At 41.6% G+C, this 14,210-nt stretch overlaps 1 pseudogene; it reads left to right on the forward strand.

Annotated features, from left to right (window-relative positions):
- Positions 1–5,423: 5,423 nt before the first annotated feature.
- Positions 5,424–10,922, forward strand: LOC118613537 (annotated as a pseudogene).
- The last annotated feature ends 3,288 nt before the right edge of the window (positions 10,923–14,210 follow it).

The following is a 14,210-nucleotide window of genomic DNA, read 5'->3' on the forward strand; positions in this document are numbered from 1 at the left end:
TTTTTTGGTGCTGCAATGGAGGTGACAATATCAATAGCGATGTCATCTCTGGCAATAGACACATTCCTAACTGCCTGTTCATAAGTGGGTCAGGGAAACACATTAGCTAATAATTGGGGGGTGGGTTGTGTCTTACTGAAAGCAATATACGGAGTAGAAGTGAAATCAGAACAGAGTGTATTAGTGAGTCACTATAGCTGTGCTTGGTATGGGGCTTAGGAAGTCACACTCAACATCTTGTAAGAAGGTCAGCAGTTGCAATCACCTGTGAAATTCTGATGAAGAAATTAGCTGTCCATGCTTGAGTAACCAGTCGAAACATATAAATCACCTTCATAATAATGATGTTGATTTAAAATGAGCGATCAAAATACAAGTGAGTTGATAGGCGTGGAACAACAGTGAATCTAGAATTATCAGAATTTCTAAGAACCAGTTTCCTATGACAATTATAAAATAAACATAAGAATTTTGCTTAATAGAGGTCAATATTTAAAGTTGATACTTGCCTGGTCCAGACTCTAGGGTGGAAGCAGATTTTTTCAAGATGTCGGTATCTTCCCCTTATAGTCAGATACACTTGATGTCACAGGTTGATGGGCTGTGTTTTGCCTTTTTAAAGTAGCAAACATACATTCAAGATTTGATTTCTTTGAGCTTGTGTTGTGAGAAATGCCTGCAGTTCTGGCAGGATGCCTAGTGCTTGGAGCAAAATCGTTATCAGAAGCACATGTGGACTTACACAAGGACATATTGCATGAAAGGTGCACACCCCTGACCTAATAGATGTGGACTTGCACATAAGGACGCATTGCAGGGAGGGCGCACACACCTGACCTATTCTGGGACTTCTTGCTCTAGGGACAAGGATATCACAGTGACAAGAACAAGAAAAGATACTTAAGAGGAGATAGCTGAGAACACAGAGGTGGCTTTGAGACCGGATCTGGGAGCCAGCTGTATTTTCTGTCCAGCTAATACCTACTGACCTTAGAGTAACAATTGCTTAACTACAAAGCCAGCATTATTGTAGAACTTAATAAAAGCCATGGAGACAGAAGTGGGGGATGCTAGCATTGCCATTCATCCCCTCTCTCATATCCGTGTTAGTAAAGCATTTCCAGACGCCGACTCTTCTTCCCGACTGTCTCCGTAACAATTGGTGCCCAACGTGGGGCACCAAGAAACTGAAGGGGTAAGTCTGCTCATGGTAAGCGATACCTTCTGTGTAGTAGTTTTGTAGCACATTTCCAGAGCACACTGGAAACCAAAGAGGTAAGTTGGCTCATGGTAAGCTATACCTTCGGCATAGTTTTTTTTAGCACCGGAAGGGGCATATCCACTCAGAGTAAGTGGTTCTTTCAACATAGTTGTTTTTTTTTTTTTTTTAGTATAGTTTTAGAATCTGTAATTCTCAGTCAAAGGTAGAGACACAGTATATTAAGTTATTGCAACACTTATTGTCATCTTCAGGAGTAAAAGTTAAGTCAATTTCATGAATTGTTTTTATATATAGGTAAACATTGCTACTGGTTCAAGCCAGAAGGAAAATCTCAATTAAATACTAAAGTGTGGAAACAAGTCATAAGAGCTTTGCGGAGAGCTCATCCACAGGGGGTCCACTCCCTGTTTCTGTTTGGTCTTTATGCACTTTAATTTCTCAGGCTTTACAGTCTCTGCAGTCTGACTCTGAGGATGCTGCAACTGACTTGGCAACACTGAGAAGAACTTTAACCTGTTTATGAAAATCCTAAAGGAACAGAGTCTGAAAATGAGTGAGAGGAATCTGCTGAGCTCTCATCTGAAGAGGAATGTGCGGGCCACATTCCTCCCAGTAAAGAGTCATATCAGGTTCTTTTGGCCCAAGTAGAGGCAATAAATCAGAGATTGAAGCAACTGAAATTGGAGCCAACTGGAGGATGTTTTCAAGAACCTAGAAAGCCCTCTGCACCACTTGTAAACACTTTATCTGGGGCCGAGCCTTCAGTTGCTGGTCCTGTTCCATTTACTTTTCCCTTTTCACCTGATTTGACTAAGGAATTAATGAATGAAGAGAGTAGCCGAGAAAATCTACCTAGACAGCCAGCTACTCCTCAGTGGATGGAGTGAGACAGGCCTTTCCCCCCAATGATCAATTTCCTCAGGAGGGCATTAATGTATAATATACCCCATTGGAACATAAATTCTTGAGGATACTTAAGGAATCTATCAATCAATATGGTATGCAGCCCACCTATGTGACAGGTCTTTTAAACAGTATAGCCACAGAATGACAATTGTTAGTGGTAGATTGGGAAGCTATTATAAAAACTGTGTTAGAACCAGGTCCTTATTTGCAAATGAAAACCTGGTGGAGAGAGGAAGCCCAACAGGTGGCTCATAGAAACACTGCACAAAACCCTCCAGGGGCTACTTTTGAAGAGCTGATAAGTACAGGGAAATTTACCACACTGAGCAACAATGTAATTCGACTGAAGAAACCTCGTAACAAGTGAAATTAATAGTGTTAAGAGCTTGGTGTCCAGTGGAGCCACCTGGGAAATATCCTCAGTTGTTCACTAAAGTTATGCAGAGTCCTGGGGAGAGTTACCCTGATTTTTTGTCTAGGCTACGTATGGCCATTGTCAGGGTGGTGGCTCTTCCTGAAGTCCAAGAATTACTGTTAGAATCTCTAGCTTATGAAAATGCAGAATGTCAAAGGGCTCTAAGGCCTCTGAAAGCTCAAGGGGCACCTTTGGAAGAATATAGTAAAGCTTGTCATGATGTTAGCTCTTGGACACATCAAACTAATTTGTTAGCAGGAGCTTTACAGAAAGGGTTTCAAAGTTCTCAAATGAAATGGTATCAATGTGGAAAACTGGGGCACTTTCGAAAAGACTGCAGGAGAGGGAATAAGGAGGGAGGAAAAGTGATGTATACAAAAACCTCTAGTAGGAGACAGGTTCCTCCTGAACCCTGTTGGAGGTGCGGAAAAGGATTTCATTGGACTAGTGATTGATTGTAAATCTCAAAGAGACAGATTCTGGTTGTTGGGAAATGGAAAGCAGGGCCCTGGTCCCCAGGGCCCAGGGAAAAACAATTTGGGTCTGCAGTTTCCCGTCAGCTCACGTGTTCCACATCAAATGACGCAGAGTTAGAATCCACCAGGCAGATATTCGAGATCTAATTCATGCTACTGCAAAAAGTGCTGCCTTAGACATTCCTGCACCTCAACATTTTACTTTAATTCCTGCCAGAGGGATGTATAATTTACCAACAAATATTTTTGGACCTTTGCCTGAAGTAATGGTAGGCTTAATAGTAGGAATATTTGTTCACACTGGAGTGATTGATGAAGATTATGATGGAGAGATAAAAGTTATGGTTAGCGTGCTCATGACCACCCAAATTACACCAGGAGACACATTTGCTCAAATATAACAAATATAACAAATTACCTTATGTCAAAGGGAATGCTGCTCCAGGTAAAAGGAGGATTTGGAAGTCCAAGGAAACAAATATTCTGGCAAACTGTGATTGGTGAACAGTGTCCTAAATTAAAGGTATCTATTAATGGTATAGAGATTGAAGCCTTGCTTGATACCAGTGCAGATGTTTCTATTATTTCTCTGCCTTCTTGTTCATCTCGATGGTCATATGAACCCGTGCAAGCTCATTTCACGGGAATTGGACATCTTACAGAAATTTTTCAAAGTGTGAACTTGCTGACTTGCCGTGGTCCTGAAGGGCAAGTCACTTATTTCAAGCCTTATGTTGCTAACATTGTAGTGAATCTGTGGGGAAGAGATCTATTGCCACAGTGGGGAGCTTCTTTTAACATTCCGACGTGATCTCAGGCTGCTTGGGGTATTATGTTTAATATGAATTATAATCCTTTAAAAGGTTAAGGTAAGATGGAAGAAGGCATTATGGCTCCCTTGTCCACATCTCCAAAATTCAACAAACATGATTTAGGGTTTCCAAGTTTAGAGTAAAGGCCACTGCTCAGTGCTTCACCCGTCTACTCTAATGGCTCAGTGAACAGCCTGTTTGAGTCAAGCAGTGGCCTCTGACTAGAGAAAAATTAGAAGCGTCACAGCAACTAGTAGATGAACAATTGGCCAATAATCATATTGAAACTTCTTCTACATGGAAGTCACCAATATTTGTTATAAAAAAGAAGTCAGGAAAATGGAGAATGTTAACAGATCTAAGAAGAATTAATGCTGTTATTCAGCCTATGGAAGCTTTACAATCAGGACTCCCAATCCCGCATTAATTCTCAGAAATTGGTTTTTAAAGATTATAGATTTCAAAGATTGTTTTTATACTATTCCTTTATAGCCTCGGGATAGAGAAAAGTTTGCATTCACAATTCCTGCTTTAAATAATGCAAAGCCTAGTCAGCGATATCAATGGAAAGTGTTACCCCAAGGCATGCTTAGTAGTCCTACTGTGTGCCAAACATTTGTGAATATGCCTTTGCAAGAAGTAAGGGAAAAGTTCCCTCAGGGACTTGTGTATCACTACATGGATCATATTCTTTTTGGGCATGAATAGAAAGAAATATTAGAAAATATATTTTCTTTTGGAAAAAACTACTCTGGAACAGTATGGGCTCGAAAAAGCTCTGGAGAAAATACAAGAATCTGTTCCTTATCAATATTTAGGATATAAAATTTTGCAACAAAAAATTACTCCTCAGAAGATAGTAATTAGACGGGATGCTCTCAATACTCTTAATGATTTTCAAAAATTATTGGAAGATATTAATTGTCCTTCCCTCGGTATCCGCACTTATGCTTTAACTAACTTGTTTTCTCTTTTAGAAGGACCCACAGCATTAGACGGTCCTCGGGAACTAACGCCGTTAGCAGAAAAGGAATTACAGAAAATTGATGAGGCCTTACGACAGGCCCAATTAGATCGCATTGAATCTTTTGACAAATTATTCTTAGTCATTTGTCATTCTCCTCATTCTCCCACCGCCATCCTCATGCAGGACATTAACATTATTAAACGGATGTTCTTAGGTCATAAGCCTAAGAAAAAATTAGAGGCTTATATCACTAAAGTTTGTGATTTAGTAATGAGGGGTCAGCTTCACCTCAGACAACTCACTGGACAAGATCCTGCAGAGATTATTGTACCTTATAAAGACTTGCAAATTAAATCTTTCTATCAATTGAATGAAGATTGGCAGAATGCTTTTGCTTACTTTGTTGGAATAATTCATTGTAAATATCCTAGGCTTAAACCTTTGCAGTTTCTCTTGCGTACTCCTGTAATTTTACATCAAGTGGTTCAATCTAAACCAGTGGAAGGCCCAACATTTTTCACAGATGCTAATAAGGAAGGTCTTGCTGGTTTTCACAGGAGACGCTGATACCCAGGTAATTCAAACACCTTACATTTCAGTACAAAAGGCTGAATTATATGCTATTATTCCTTTGCTTATTCACCATGTAGAGGAGTTGAATATAGTTACTGATTCTCAGCATGTTGAATACACTGTGCAACATATAGAGGAGGCTTGTATACCCCTTTCTCCAGATGAACTTACTGAACTACTTACTCATTTACAGAATTTATTATTACAGAGGCAACAGCCTTTATTCATTACTCATGTGAGGGCTTGTGCCTTGTTACCTGGGCCTGTGATAGCAGACAATCGGAAAATTGATCTAATGTTAATTCAGCCTGTTATCACTGCTCAGAAAGAGCATGCCCTTCATCATTCTAATGCTAAGGCTCTTAAAGAGCATCATCAGCTAACTTGGCAACAAGCTAAACGGATTATTAAGGAATGTCCTTTCTGTTCTCCTTTTGCTACACCCTCACTGCCTTTTGGAATCAATCCCTGAGGAACAGCAGCTAAAATGTTATGGCAGATGGATGGACATAACACATTATCCTGAATTTGGTAAACTGAAATCTGTTCACCATTCTATTGACACATTTTCAGGTTTCACTTGGGTACCGCTTTCAGTTCTGAAGGGCTGATGCGGCTATCACCCATCTATTAGAAGCTATTAGTGTTATGGGACAACCATCTCAGCTAAAAACTGATAATGGATCTGCATATATTTCTAGTAAATTTCAGAATTTTCTTGCTACATATTCTATTGCTCATACTACTGGTATTTTTTTATAATTCCACTGGCCAAGCTGTTGTAGAACGTGCTAATCGCACACTCAAGGAGATGCTTATAAAACAAAAGGGGGAAATATGGAATACCCTGAGACAAAGGCTTAATAGAGCTTTATATACTTTAAATTTTTTAAATCAAGATGAACAAGGCAGCACAGTGGTTCATCGGCATTGGGTGAAACAGGCCAGTGAGCCTTTGCAGCAGCCAGTATACTACAAGGATCTAACAGGGGATTGGGTGCCTGCTGAGGTACTGCGATGGGGCCGAGGTTTTGCTTATATCTCTACAGGAACAGAGAAGTTTTGGGTCCCAGCTAAGAATGTCAGGCTCTGGGAGCGGAGAGAAGGAGCAGGTTGTCACTGAGTTGGGTCAAGAGATAATTCCAACTACTCTATCCCTTGCAATGACAACTCATATTTCAGTACAGGTAAGTAGGGTACAAGCTGAGACAGGAAATTACTCATATTGTGCGTATGTGCCCCATCCTGCTTTAAATAAGGCAGTGGGATGGGGAAATGGATCAGTGGTAGTTTATGTTAATGATTCTAACTGGATGCCTGGACCTTATGACGCTAGAGAGCCTCTCAGGGCTGAAGAAGAAGGGAGAGTGATAGAGAATGATACGGTGGGAACAGAAGGGATGTCAATTTGCATGGGAGCTGGAGAGCACTGTTTACAGCTTGGTGCTCAAGCATGGTTGACTATTTTGCAGACTTCTGAACAGAATGCTGGGGTAGGTCACTTGTTTTTATTGAGTATGGTAGGATTTAAAAATGTTACAGAACCTATGGATAACATTTCTTCACCAGATTTGCTGGGGTGTGCCACTCTGAAAGTTTAGATGCTTGAACATTGGGTTCAGTGGACTCAGTGTCGAGATAAACAGGCTCGGGTTTTAGTTAATACTTCCCATGAAGAGTCATTGATTGGAGTCCTTCTGGCTCTGCCCGAGCAAAGGGAAAAAAAGTAAATTTGCAGTGGCACCGAAAGATAGAGAGTGGTTCAGTAAGTATCCCTTCAGATGGAACTGGTAATAACACAATCGTCTGGCATGCTGGAGTTCCCCTCCCCCCCCTCCAATCTCCTCAACTACCCCATCACAGGATACAGAATCATATTTGGAAGTTAGGAGCAGCTTTATTTCCCATGCATGCGTGGCACAGTTTCATAGTTCAATGTGGGAGTTCTTCTCATATCACCTTTCATTAGAATGTTACTCACTTTGCTTGAGCCTGTGTTTGGCTCCCCTATATCATTAGGAAGGGCAAGGTGAAGTGGAATGAAACTTTCGGTTATGTTTCATGTAAATATTGTTCTTTTTACACTTGCATTAACTCTTCTATTCCTTTTAACAAGTCATATGAAAGTTTATATATTCTTAGAGCTAGAACTGGAGTATGGATGCTGGTTAGGTTGTCTTGACCTTGGCAGGACTCTCCTGCTACTATGATATTGCAGCAGCTGATGCACCATGTTAAAAGAAGAGCCAAAAGATTCCTTGGCATGATGATCGCTGCTGTTGTGGGTATCATCGCTGTTACTGCTGCTGCTGCCACGGCTGGATGGCTCTGCATCAACCTGTACAGGCTGCTGAGCATCTTAGAAACTGGCATCAGGATGCTGAACAGTTATGGACCTCTCAAAGACAAATTGACTCTGTATTGCAAAGTCAAATGGCAGATTTACAGCAAGCTGTTATATTGTTAGGAGATCAAATTGTTAGTTTGCGGAAACGTGTACAACTTAAATTTGGAATACTACTTCTTTTCGTATAACTCCTGTATTGTAAAATAAAAGTACATTTGAATAGGATAAAGTAAGACAGCATGTTTTGGGGTATGGTAATGCTTCAGGTTTAATTGTTGATTTGCAAACACATATTGCTGACACTTTTCAAAAGCAGCTTCCTGTATTACAAGGGTTCGCAGTGCTACAAAGCATGGTCAATCGTATTGAAGACTTGCATTCTATTCCACAAATTCATGGGTTATTGAACTCATCTATCGTTTCTTGGATTGTAATTTGTTTGTTACTTGTTTTTCTTTGTGTAGTCTGAAAGAGATTCTCAAGAAGCCAAAGACTAAGACTCAGGCCTCTGCGTTCTCAGTGATGCTGAATAAAATTCAGCACAAAGAAAAGGGAGATATGTTGTGAGAAATGCTTGCAATTCTGGCAGGATGCCTAGTGCTTGGAGCAACATGGTCATCAGAAGCACATATTGTCGAATGTTCAAATGGCCTTTGATTCCTTCCCATAGGTGAGCTCCAGGTAAATATGTAGTGGAGGTACTGGGAGGGCTTTATATCACAGATGTGAGAGCTTCATTGGATACAGGAAAGTGTTAGAATCTTGAGTTGTGTAACCATTTCTCCAGGTAGTCAAATATTTCTGCATGCAGCAGAGACAACCAGGCTGTGCAGCTTTCCTGTGGACTGGCCACAATATGTACTTAATAAGTCGAGACCTGGGGTGGGTGTGTAGATGGAAGTGTGCACACCATTCAGCTGGACTCAGGTCACCATGAATTTGCGTTTTTACAGGGTGATCATACGTAAAGAGAGGGACAGAAAGCATCACAACCGGCTGGGGAGAACAGTCTGCATCCCTTCTGGAATATCTCTGATTTTTATTGTCATTAACATCTGACTTTTCAATATAGAGTGTATATTCTACATTTAATACATTTAATACATTTTTTTAAAGCTCTCACACTTAAGTATCACCTCCTTTTGGTAATGGCCATAGAGAAAGCTGGTTATGATGAAGTTGTCAGCAGTTCACTCAATGAAAAAGCAAAAAGCCCATAAACACCTCTGCCCTAGTCCCTTCCTGATTGCTGAGGCCTCTCTCTAGAGTGACAGAACTGAGACATAGGCCTTCTGTCAGGTTTAAAAGATAACAATATTCTGCATGAATCATCTTTTCCTATGTATTTTTAATAGTGTCTATTAGGTTGAATGACTCTGCAGTGATCTTTAGAACACAGAGCTGAGGTCGAAGTTTAGTAATGAAATAACAGTGGACTGGCAGAGAATGCTCTTAGGCCGTGACCACCTTGTTTTGGGTGAGGGCCTTACAGGGAGTGGAGGGCAGGACACAGTGAGTGTGCATTTCTGGGAATCTTTCCTTATAAGCTGCGGGCACTTTGTGTGGACACTGTCATGTTTAAGGACATGGAATGGCTCCCTCAGTATTTGCCGATCTGTCTGCACATCATGCTATAATGAGAAGTGTGGACCTTGTTTGTTCAGTGGCAGCCATGGGAGTCTTACTGCGTGTGGCAGGCTTGCCCTGCCTGGGAAACACCAGAGCATTTGGACATAGGCCTCACTGTGGAGGTAGCACTGTGAGGAGACTGGTCCAGCCCTCAGCCAGCATGGGCACGATCAGTGTCTTCCCCAACCTGTGCAAGAGACAGGGTGTGGGTTGACCTGGGCTCCACTGGAAGGCCTGAGAGAGAGGTACCATCATATGGCCAGCAGGCAGGACTAGGTATCTTGCCTGTTAGGAAGGTGGGGGCTGACTTTTGAAGTGTAGTGGGGGCAGAAGGCCAGCACGGTATAGTGGCAAGGTGCAAAGGGTCAAGAAGAAAGCAGATGCAGTGTTCCTGGGAAAGGGACAAAAGAGAGGAACTGCTGATGCTGGGTGGGCAGAGCCCCCAGAAGTACTGTGGTCTGGATGCTCCTGGCATGTGGTCTGCATTTGCTTCAGCATTGCCTGTGACATCAGATGCCTCCTCGGTAGACAGACCAAGGCTTGGCATCTCAGTCTACACCCCTCACTTCCAGGGACCTGATGTCTCTCTCAAAGTTTTTCACAACTTCAGAGCCATGCACCCAGTAGCATCTGATGACTGGTGCAGTTTTGCACTCTATCTGCATTTCCGGTGGCCTGAGTGTCCATCACATTTTGGCCCTCTGTGGTTCTGTCAGCAAACCAGCAGTCTTCAGATTGCTAAATCTTTTGTACACAGCATTGGAAAGAGTTCAGGAAAGATATTCATGTTGTGTCAGGAGGTGGAAAGGTGGTAGACAGAGTGGAGGTGATTGTGTAAGAGTGAGTTTGCGAATAAGAACTGGAAACCCCAAATCAGTTATTTTGAAAGACTTTCATGCAGTAAAGCAACAGCTCATATCACAGCTGAATTTGGTGATTTTTTTTGCATTATTTTCATTGCAGGACTTGAGTTTATTTACAGAGAAAGATGGCAAAAACCGCTTAACTTAGGTTTTTCTGATTAACAGAGCACAGCCAGATCTCAGCATCTTCTGCAGACATCATCTAATTTTCCTCCACCCAACTCTAAAGAAAAAATAAATTGAGCATATTCTCAGCAACTTGAGTTATGTGCTCAGCATAATTAATATGTCTGTTTGGTTTCCCGTGTGGGTGGCACTGGGTAGCAGTCCAGAAAAAATGTTTCTTTCTACACTGAGCATCATCAGTTGTTTGAGGCCAATTTTGCACATCATCAGACTTTGGTCCACAGGCTTGATTTTCTCTGTTTTCGTAGAACGGTTTTAAGTGTTGCTAAGCATTTTCAGAATGACATCCTCCACAGGTGTCTTTACTAATTTGCTCACCTGCACTTACAAATGAGATGTGTGTGGCACACCTTCTGATGCAGCTGGAACTCCACAAGAAGACACTGATGCTCCCTAATTTCTTAGAAAGTCTGCTTTCATTTGAGTTTTCTCTTGATTCAAACCAGAGTCCTCTTTACATCTCTTGAGATTTAACAGCACAGTTATTATATTAACCAATGTTTTGTATTTGGTTGGAAGTCATTGATTATCTGGATGTCTGGGCTGCAATGTGTTGTGGTTGTCACAGACTGGAAAAAGTGTGCTGACAGACCATGCAATAGGTCAAAGATACAGCACACCTGGACAGATGAAACAAGTGACCTGAAGGGTCAATGGGAAGACCATGTACTTAGGACAGACCCCTGACCATGATGCTGAAATCTGTTTGCTCTTCAGTGAGTCATGAAACTGTTGTAAGTCTCAGTGTATTCAACTTCAAAACACAATGGTTTTTGTGAAGTCCCGTGATAACACACACAAACGCTGTAGCTGACCCATGCCTGCTCAGAACCAGGCATTTAGTAAATGGTGGCCATTGTTTGAATAGTGATAACCTGCATCCTGTGCCACAGAGCTCCATGCTCAGAGATGAGATTAAGTCATGCATGGAACAAAGTATTGTCATGAGGAGCCTGAAAATCAGCTCAAGGAACATGGAATGTCAGAGGTGCTGAGATGAGAGCAAGTACAGTCTGGAACATAGACATGGACAATGTGTCAGCTGCTTCACAGGGGTTCTCAAGGGGAGCTGATCCATTCTAGGATGCATGGCGCTGCCTCTTGGACACTCTGCCCTAACCTGAATAAAGAAGGCAAGTGGCTGAACCCAGGGGCTTTACCTTCTGGTGGGCATATGGCTGGAAGTACTTGAAACGATCCATCTCAATGTAAGAGATGGTTCCTCAGTTTGCTCTGTCGCAGTACTGGGGCCCAGGAGGGAGGAACTGTGAGTCAGTGTCAGAAGGCAGTTTTCATGAGGACATGTATTCTCCCCAAACACTTAATCCTAGTGAACACAGGAGAAGAAAAGAAGCAGTAGCTGAGGTTGACCTATTCATTTTGTGGCTTAGGTCTACACATTCTGTGGAGCTGATAAGGTACAGAAGTTATAAAACCCAAACTTTCATCTATTCCTAGACTCCTGAAACCACTGTTGATTCAGTCCCTTACAAGGTCTGTGTACAGATCTCTTTGCCAGTTTTTGGGTGAAAATACATGAACTTTCCTTTTCCTGAGGGAAGAATCCAGTGTCTGGGCCAAGTTTCCAATGTGGGACCTTGGTAACTCACAGAATAATCACTTCTTGGGAGACACTTAGTTGCTGTTCCCCAAGGGAAGCAGCAATGAGCCATGTTACCATTTTCATGACACTTAAGTAGCCAGGCCACACTCTTAACTGCTTTTAAGTTTTTTTCTGAAGTTGTTTGTGTAATGGTATTCTACACAAAAACTATATCATTACTTTGTACATGGAGGGTCTTTCTTTTCAATCTGCATAAAGAATTTTAAATGCAGCTGTGTGAAATATAACCTCGTTGGTTTTGGACCCATTATACAATTTATTTGAATTCTGACTATGTCACCTAGTCCAGAGATTGATAAACTACAACCTGCAGACTAAGCCTGGGCAGCTGCCTCTTTTTCTGTAAATCAAGCTTTGGAATGGAGTCACGCATTCTCGTTTGTGTACAGTTTATGGCTGCTTTTGTCTTGTGATGGCAGAGTTCTGTATCAAGGACAGAGACTCTTTGCCCTAAGGATCAAAATGCCTACAACTGGTCACTAGATAGCCTCTTACAGAACCACTTTGCTAGCCACTGACCTACTTTATTAGATCTTTTTTCCCACATGCATGTGTCTGAAAATTGGAAGAACACTTCTAGGCTTTCGATTATGTTGTTTATAAAATATTGGGTGTCACGTCAATCAGCGTCCAATATAAGACGTATTAGTCAAAGCAGCGTGGACACAGTTATCACTGTGTTTCGTTGTGGTTGAGACTGCTGGCATTGTCTGGTACTCGTACCAGCCATACTTTCTTGATGACTCCTTCTGCCTGATGTTAGGCCTCAGTTCCCTGTCCCTTTCTCAGCTAAATGTGGGTTTGAAATGTGGTTCTGGCCTATGGGGTGGGAATGGAGGAATTGGGGCTACTTCCTAGCATGGTGCACAGAGTCCTCTCTTTCTCACCCTCTCCTTCTTCTTGTCCACTGATTGTGTGGAAAATATGCTGGAGACATAGAAGAGGCACAGCTGCATGATGGGTGACACCCAGAGCACCAGTAAGAATCCACCCATTAGTTAGGGAGAAGTAGGCCTACAGCATACCTAACCAGCACAGTTTGAGATCTGTTAGTGTTTCCAAACTGACTACCTGACTGATGTCACAATCGAACAAGCTTTTCCCTCTTGTGTAGGATAGTATATGTGAAACTTACTGGACATCTTTTTCAATCTTAGGTAAATATTTTCACAGTATCCCCTTAATCTAAGATAAATATTCATAAATGTAAATATGTTTGTGATCGATTTTCTTTGGTCAATTATTATATCCTTCTGGTAAACCTAGTTTTTCTCAGCTTTCACCAAATAAGTGTTAACACATTCATTTCTTAAGTTCTTTTAATAATCAAGAGGATTGGTGATAGCATACTTATTCCCTTTTCTGAAAGTTTGGATAGCTATGAGTTGTCGGTATTCTTCCTGCTGTTGATTTGTGATTCTAACTTGCCATTTATTTCAAGTATGTCTCTTGAATTTTTGGAAAATGGCTGGCCTGGCCTGGAGAGTCACAAATTCCATAACCTTTCCCTCTCTTGTTGCTTTTCTATACAGCAGACTATTTTAACCCTAAGGACACCAGCAAGCTCATACAATGCAGAGTGTGAGCCCACTTCACCGTGAGCCCACTTGTGTTCTTTAAAGAAGCTCAGTGGAGAGGAATGGAGACACCTCTCTCCCTCCTTTATTCCTTAAAACTTTCAATAATTGCTTTTATCATAGAATATTTCAAAATTTAACTGCTGAATGAAGAAATAAAAATTAACATGTAAGATGGAGAAAAATGACATACATGATAACATCTTTGTTAATTGCTCTTGAGATCAAATCCAAGTCATGACAGAATCATGTAGCAAATAGCAAGCAAAGTTGCCTGCACACTAGATGAACAGAAGCACTAGAACTAGGGAGAGAAATAATTAACCACCCTGCAAAAGTAGAAAGTAGCAGAGAGCAAAAACCTGAGCAGCTGAGTGGGACACAGGCTTAGACTGTTAGCAGCTGCAGATGCCCCTTAGAAAAAAGAAAACTGTATCCAGAAGTAGACTTTCGTGGTGATGGACCTGCTTACTCTGTGCAAGGGGGCACTAGGGACTTATAGGTGGAGATATAGTTGTCAGAGCAAGGGCCAGAGGCAAGGCTCTCTCCTGGACAGAAGTGCTAGAGGTATCCATTGTTCCTCTGCAGAGCCATACCCATCTCCCATTTGAGG

The sequence above is a fragment of the Rousettus aegyptiacus genome, unplaced genomic scaffold, assembly GCF_014176215.1.
Source record: "Rousettus aegyptiacus isolate mRouAeg1 unplaced genomic scaffold, mRouAeg1.p scaffold_m13_p_19, whole genome shotgun sequence".
Taxonomy (NCBI): domain Eukaryota; kingdom Metazoa; phylum Chordata; class Mammalia; order Chiroptera; family Pteropodidae; genus Rousettus; species Rousettus aegyptiacus.